The sequence below is a fragment of the Helianthus annuus genome, chromosome 4, assembly GCF_002127325.2.
Source record: "Helianthus annuus cultivar XRQ/B chromosome 4, HanXRQr2.0-SUNRISE, whole genome shotgun sequence".
Lineage (NCBI taxonomy): Eukaryota > Viridiplantae > Streptophyta > Magnoliopsida > Asterales > Asteraceae > Helianthus > Helianthus annuus.
Window position 1 is genome coordinate 102966335 of NC_035436.2, and position 7315 is coordinate 102973649.

At 33.8% G+C, this 7315-nt stretch overlaps 1 long non-coding RNA gene across 1 annotated transcript; it reads right to left on the bottom strand.

Moving 5' to 3' along the window:
* Positions 1-431: 431 nt before the first annotated feature.
* LOC110874161 lies at positions 432-3093 on the bottom strand. The gene is made up of 3 exons (XR_002555690.2): positions 2967-3093; positions 1070-1136; positions 432-620 (listed from the first exon to the last, which is right to left on the bottom strand). It is a non-coding gene; the product is annotated as an uncharacterized LOC110874161 (long non-coding RNA).
* Positions 3094-7315: the final 4222 nt, after the last annotated feature.

A 7315-nucleotide genomic window follows, 5' to 3' on the forward strand; every position in this document is an offset into this window, starting at 1 on the left:
ATGTATTTTTTCACATAATGTTCATTTTAAGTTATCCTAATTGAGTTGTGTGGATTAACTTAAAGTTGCATGTCTACCATTTAGATGACTAAGACACTAATGTCCTTGCTTGATTTGGATGAGATGAATTCTTGTTGAAAATGGACCATGAAAAATGTTTATGCAAATGAAAACATTTGTTTGTATTTAACTGGTTTTCGTGAGAGATCCCTAGCGATTGTAGACTTAGACTCGATAAAGATGCCTGGTTCAATACAATCGATGCTCTGATACCAAACTGTCACACCCGCTCATAGCGGAAGCCCGAGGTGTGATCTGTATGGTTGTCATTGCGTAAATATCGATGTACATGAACAAACTATATGAATAAAACATACTCCATTGCCATTACATAAGCTTTTCAAAAGACTACAACATAAGTTTAGTGTGTCGGTTACAAACCATTAACATAAAAGTAAAGTGTTATTGTTTCATACATTAACATGAAATAAACTACTAAGGTTTAAACCATCATATTTCCGCAAAGAGGCGGAATATAACAGTTAAACCCTCCAAAAGATGGCATGGAGTTCTGGTACTTGTTATCTTGACTGAGAATCCCGACATGGTCCTTTAATTCCCTGAAATACATGTTAAGTTTGGAAAACATCAACAAAAGTTGGCGAATTCATGCAGTTTAGTTGTAAAAGATGTATTTAAAATGTAAGTTGTAGTATGTAAAGCGTCAATGAAATCGTTGATCATTAATGTTTTGCAAGGACATTAATATGTGTGACAAAAAAAGGAAGCAATCCAACCCTAGACGATTTTATGCCGATTCCTATCGACTGGGACACAAAAGCACTCTTCCGTATGGGTCCACGACCAAGAGTGGGGCTCGCCAAAACCCATTAGATCTAACCACTTGTACCTAGGTCCAAACTGGATTAATGGTGCTTAGATGTATAACCCTAATTCGCACATGATCTAAGGTGTTTCATTCCCTAACTTTAACATACGTTGAACATGTATTTTCCCCGATAGTTGTAAAGTTGTAAAACATTTAAATGAATAGGGGACATGAACTCACAGTATCGCGTCCTGTGAATAGATGAAAATAAGATCTCACGTGCGGTCGTCCTGAATAGCGTTGCGACCTACAAATGTTCCTATTTTTGTTAGACACTTCGGTCTTTGTAAATAACTTGAGTACAAGTCTTGTGTCTTATTTGTGTGTAAGACTTGTATGTCTATACTGTTCGTTGAACGGTGTATTTAGATGAATGAGTTGTTAATCTGTTATATATATATATATATTTCACCAAATATATATATATATATATGTCATCTTGTATCTTGTGAGTTGTATAGTCGGATTTAGTCCTCTTAGTCTCGTGTCTTATATGTATCAATTGTACGATTGTGTTTACAATAATGGTATCATTGGGCCGAGCCCATATTTCATGTTTTTGGGCCCCAAATAGTGTTGGGCCTAAATAGTGTTGGGCCTCAAATAGTGTTGGGCCTCAAATAGTGTTGGGCTTGAATAGTGTTGGGCCTCAAATAGTGTTGGGCTTGAATAGTGTTGGGCTTGAATAGTGTTGGGCTTGAATAGTGTTGGGCTTGAATAGTGTTGGGCTTGAATAGTGTTGGGCTTGAATAGTGTTGGGCTTAAATAGTGTTGGGCTTGAATAGTGTTGGGCTTAAATAGTGTTGGGCTTAAATAGTGTTGGGCCTTGGCCCATATGTTTGGTATTGGGCTTGGCCCATGTGTTTATGTTAAGCCCATTAAGTATAATAAGCCCATTTGTTATAAAAATAGTCCACTAGTATAATAAGCCTTTCATTTTTATAAAAACCTTTTTATAAAATTTACTAAGTACATTTGTTAGTAAATAAAAACATACTAGTTTTTGTAAGTTTATAAACATCCAAAAATTTGTTATCGATCGTATATTTATATTTCGTGTCGAAAAATCGCCTAAACATCGTAGTAACTCTTCGGATTGGCAATTCACTTATGTAGTCGTCCGTCGTTCATTTTGACCATAAATGGTGTCCGATTATTTGAATCGTCCGTAACTCGTTTTAAGGCGTAAATATGTGAAGTCTTGTAAGACTTTAGTCGAAATGTTTATTGTGTTCATTTGTATCATTGTATTCAAGTTCCTAGTTATAATACATATAACTAATACAAACATATAACACATAGCACTTAAGTTGTTAAGTTAACTAAATATATATTTTCTCAAAAATATATATTTATATCAAACTTTGATTTTACAAAAACTATTCTTAAAAATCTTTTAATCTAATAAAGATTTTGTCAAAAATAATAGTTTTTATAACTTATGATTTTTAAGAAAACTTGGCCATATTTTATTAGAAATATGGACTTTGCCATGTTTAATAAAAACACATCTTTTCTTATAAAATCACCACCAATCTTCTCATATTTTTCTTAATAAAAACATAAGAGATTTATAACATAACTTATCAAGATGAACTCATAATCATGTAGGGTTTTGGTATGATCTTTACATATCTTTACTAGTCCAAAAATCATATTTTACTTCTAGTTTTAACAAGCTTTTTATAAAAAAAAACCCATCTTGTATGTTTTCTTTTTATAACTTGTAAAAGCATTATTTTTAGTTAACCACTTTATATACTTTAACAAAAACAAAGATCACGATCATCCATCTAATCTTTCATGTTTAACAAAACCCTTAAACACTTTCATGAACACTTGTTAGATTATGTTTTTAAACATCATCTAACAAGTTATTTGTATGCTAATCATCAAAACTAGATCAAATATGCAAGTAATCATCAATAAATCACAACATAAACACACTTTTATATTATGATTATTATTTTGCTTCTTTATATTTTCATCTTATTTTGTATTGTTCTTTTAGTTATAAGTTGTTCTTTAACAATAAATACATAAACAAGTATGAAAATGAAGGATTTAGAAGGCTCACTTCTAGCTCTTGGCTAGGGATGATCTAGGTGAAAATGAAAAGCAAAGAATATGAAGATTTGATGGTTGAAAGCCCTTAGATGGATGGAAATGCTTGCTTCTACTTGTGGTTGCCTTAGATCCTCCTAAGTTCCATGAAAACGCATCTTGATCATAATGAAAGTGGCTTGAAAATGAAGATGGGGGAGGGGTGTTCTTGACCGAAAATGGGGTATGTTTGGGAGCTTTTGGTGTTGTGAAAATGGAAGGTGAAAGTATGAGTGAAAAGCTTAGAAGTGAAGTAACTAGTTACTAGTAATGATCATACTTTCACCACTTGCATCAACTTGCAAGACTTTAGTAACCATCTAGGATATTTGTGGTAACAAGTTGAAAAGAAATGGGGCCCACAATTGGTGTTGTAACCGTGAATGGGGGGGGGGGGTTCCCTTTGCTTTTGCTTCTTGAATTACTTAGTAAATATGTTAGAACTGTTAGTTAGATGTTTTAGGAAGTTTTTAAGTATAAGTGTTTAAGTTTTTAAAGGGTGTTAAATGATCATTACTAGACCAAAATGATCCGATTAACACTAGATGACCATTAAAAAAAAGATTTGATATTGTTCGGACATTTGTTTCGAATTGTTTCGGTTAGATGTTATTTGAACGCTAAGTTGCGAAACATGTGTGAATTGATGTAGTTATTGGCTCGGATGATACCCGAATGTATCCTCACATGAATTATATGTCAAATAATATTTTTACATGTCGTAAAATTATTAGAAAGCTGATTTCAGCAGAATTTCTGCGGAAAAGTGTTGAAATCATCGCTTTTAGTGCTTTTCGGACAATTTTTAGTGTTATCGGACTTCGGAAGGATTTAAATCAAACCCTTGTATTCCTAGTTAGGGTTTAATATATATAAGATGTTGGACTTTCGTCTAAGTCCTAAAGATGTCGTTTAGATGATTTCTGCGGATTCTGCTTTTTCGTCAGAATACTAGTTTATTAGGTGCTTTTCTAGTAGTTTCGATGCATTGTTTAAACTGTTCCAAATGTACCTAATAAAAATGAGTCATATGCATCCTAAGTAAGTATTCCTTGAGTATTCTATGTGTATGTCAAGAAATAAGCAGTTTGGATGTTCAAAATGAATAAAAATGTAGCTAAAAATGTAGCTAAAATGAGTATTTTAAGTGTGAAAAGTTACCGTAAAGTGGCAGTTGTCACATATTCAACCTTATCCCTTCAATGCCATTCCCAACCCTGGGAATCCCATGCCTTAGTAAGGGTGTGAACTCACCTTGGTTTGCTCGGTATGTTATAGTATGTTCACAAGTAATCAGTCAAGTCCTATATTTATACACGTATGTTCAATTAGTACAGAATTGTAGGTTTCGCATGCACTCAATATCACAGGGTGTGTTTGACAGTTACATCATGCAATGTATAAACAATTAATCATTCCATTCAAAGTTCCAATCACCTGTAAGTCCCTTACTAAGTTGTCATACTTAACAGAGGTCATCATGCCATAAGTGTTACATATTGAACAGGGTTACACACCTTAACTGAATTAATAGAATTAACGGGGTTATTTGACAAACAGAATTAATCAACTCAACTTAACTGAGTTAGTGACTAGCAATGTCATCAACTTCACATGGTTAACAAAGTAAATATCTTAACTAAATTCGGGCCATGCTCCTTATATTAAACTAGGACCAATGCATATATATATATATTAAAACTCGGACCAATGTTCCTTATGGTAAAGCTTGGACTTCATATAACAACTCATGAAAAGGTCGGACATGTATGAGCACCAAAAAGGGTCGGACATCACCCACCTATAAAACTCGGATAGGTGTAACATGTAAAAGTTGGACAACACTTAACCATTACAAAGTTCGGAACTATGCCATTCAAAAAGAAGTCGGATGATATATGAAATAATACTCGGACACCATGTACACCCTCACAAAACTCGGACCCACCTCTCTCTTGGCAAAAAGGTCGGACATGGCTCACAAGGCAGAAACTCGGACATGAAGCCAAAAGTCAGACATAGGGGGGGTTGGGGCCAAAACTCGGACGACCTCACAATGCAAAACTCGGACCCCTTTCATTTGATTTAAAATTCGGACAACCCTCCTTACATCTTCAAGAATTCGGACCAGCCATGTGCAAAAGGAACTCGGACTAAGTGTGATATTTATATAAGTCAGACTAGGATTTCTATAAAACTCGGATCAAGCATGTTTTTTTTTAAACTCAGACAATCAATCTTGGCTACAAAACTCAGACAAACATATTCATTCACAAAACTCTGAGTAAACATTAAGCGTGATTTCCAATCATTGCACGGAATCAAAGATCATAACAGTTACGTTTCAATAACAACAGTTACATTTCAAAGATCATTCCAAACCGTAGTTCATGATTTTCACAGTGCAAGATCATATCAATCAATCGATACTTACCAACAACAATCATCATAAGAACAATCTATCAAACATACAACTAATCATCATCATCAATAGTTCAGAATCAAATCAAAATCACAGAAGTATCATATGAGAGCTAGGGTTTTCACATATTACAAGAATCAAGAATTGATGAATCAAATAATCAATAAACAATGATTACACAATTACCTTGAATGATTCTAGAGAAGGAGAGGAATCAAGAGTGATGAATATCTTGGTGATGATGATTGCCAGAGAAAGTAAATGTACGTGCTTTGGTTTTTGTCAAAATGATTAGTGAACAAGGGATTAGGGTTAAGTATGATTTAAGTTTTACTAATAACTCTTTACACCCTTTATTATCATATTTTACAATAGTGCACTATCTCAAACAATTTCACAGTTTCACCACCAAGTTTATGCATTTGACAAGTCTTTCACAATTAACAAACAACCATGCATAATCACACAATACGATTCATTGTATTAAAACGTATGCAATTCCATAGCAACTAATTGTGCAAATAATTAACTACACAAACAATGAACGTGCAATAAATGCGAAATAGGAAACTTGGAAATTCGAGTTCATAACATATTTAAACTAGCCTATCTTTTTTTTTAGGCTCTAAGGCACAGGTCCGCCCTAGTATCGTGATCAACATCTTATGGAACAGCTCCTGAAAACACATGTGAAAGTAGGTACGTCAGCATAAAAATGCCTGTGAGATACATAGGTTTTATGAAAGTGGGATTCATGACTTGAGTTTTAAAAAAATGTTTAATAACAGTCAGTCATGAACCATGTAATTTGTCTCGCTTTGTAAACCATTTGAAAAACGATAATATCAGATGATATGTATAGATGAACGTAAGGTTAAATGAATAACCTAGTAAAATGAGTTGAATAAGATAAGTTGTTTTGTAAGACAATGTTTTATGAAAGGTATGTTATTTGTATAAAATGTTATATGTCTAAACTGAAATGATTTAGATAACGCTAAGACATGTAATATTATACAAACATTTATATATAGGAACTACCAGCGACGTATCCACCATGTTTGCATCATATTACATACTCCACGTTACTCAAACCATTTACCCAAACCATCCACCATGTAAGATTGTTCTTGTATAACTCAATTGTCAAGTGTTATTGTATAAATCATGTCAAATGTCTATGTTCAATGTAAACCACCAAATGTGTATGTTAATGTCAACATGTTTATGTTCAATGTAAATCATGTAATATGTATCCCAAAATGTATCATGTACGGTAAGCGAAATGTATCAACTTAAACCATATGTAAAATGCACAAAACAAGTCGTTGAAGTAAAACGTGGTTTAAATCAACGTTATGTTCTATGGAAAAATGCATGCTCTATTGATATTAACATTTATGCGCTATTGTGAAATATGCATACATCCAAGCCATGAGACTGTGGCGATAAACCCTTAAACAAATTAAAGGTTTATCTATGTTATGTATATCGAATTCGGTCATTCCTTACAATCCTATCAAACCCAGGATTTCAGGAACGGGAGTTGTCAATTCCTATGGTACCACTGTCACACCCCCAAAATCCACCTGCGGAGTATCACCGCTTGGGAGCGTGACTGACCAGGATCAAGCCACCAATCATATTGAACATGTAATTAATATTTAGTGAAATAAATGTAAACCATCCATCCAATACGATAGGTGTTCAAAACATAACCATAGTTTCAAAAGGTAGCGGAAGCATAGTAAATAATCCAACAATAGTTAGTAGTTTTAGATGTCATAATAGTTCAACGTAGAAACCACGATCCTTGTCCACAACGACCCGCTTCTCCAGTGCAAGCTCCAAGTACCTAACGATCTGCAAGGCATGTAACAGAATGATCAACAACTAGTTGA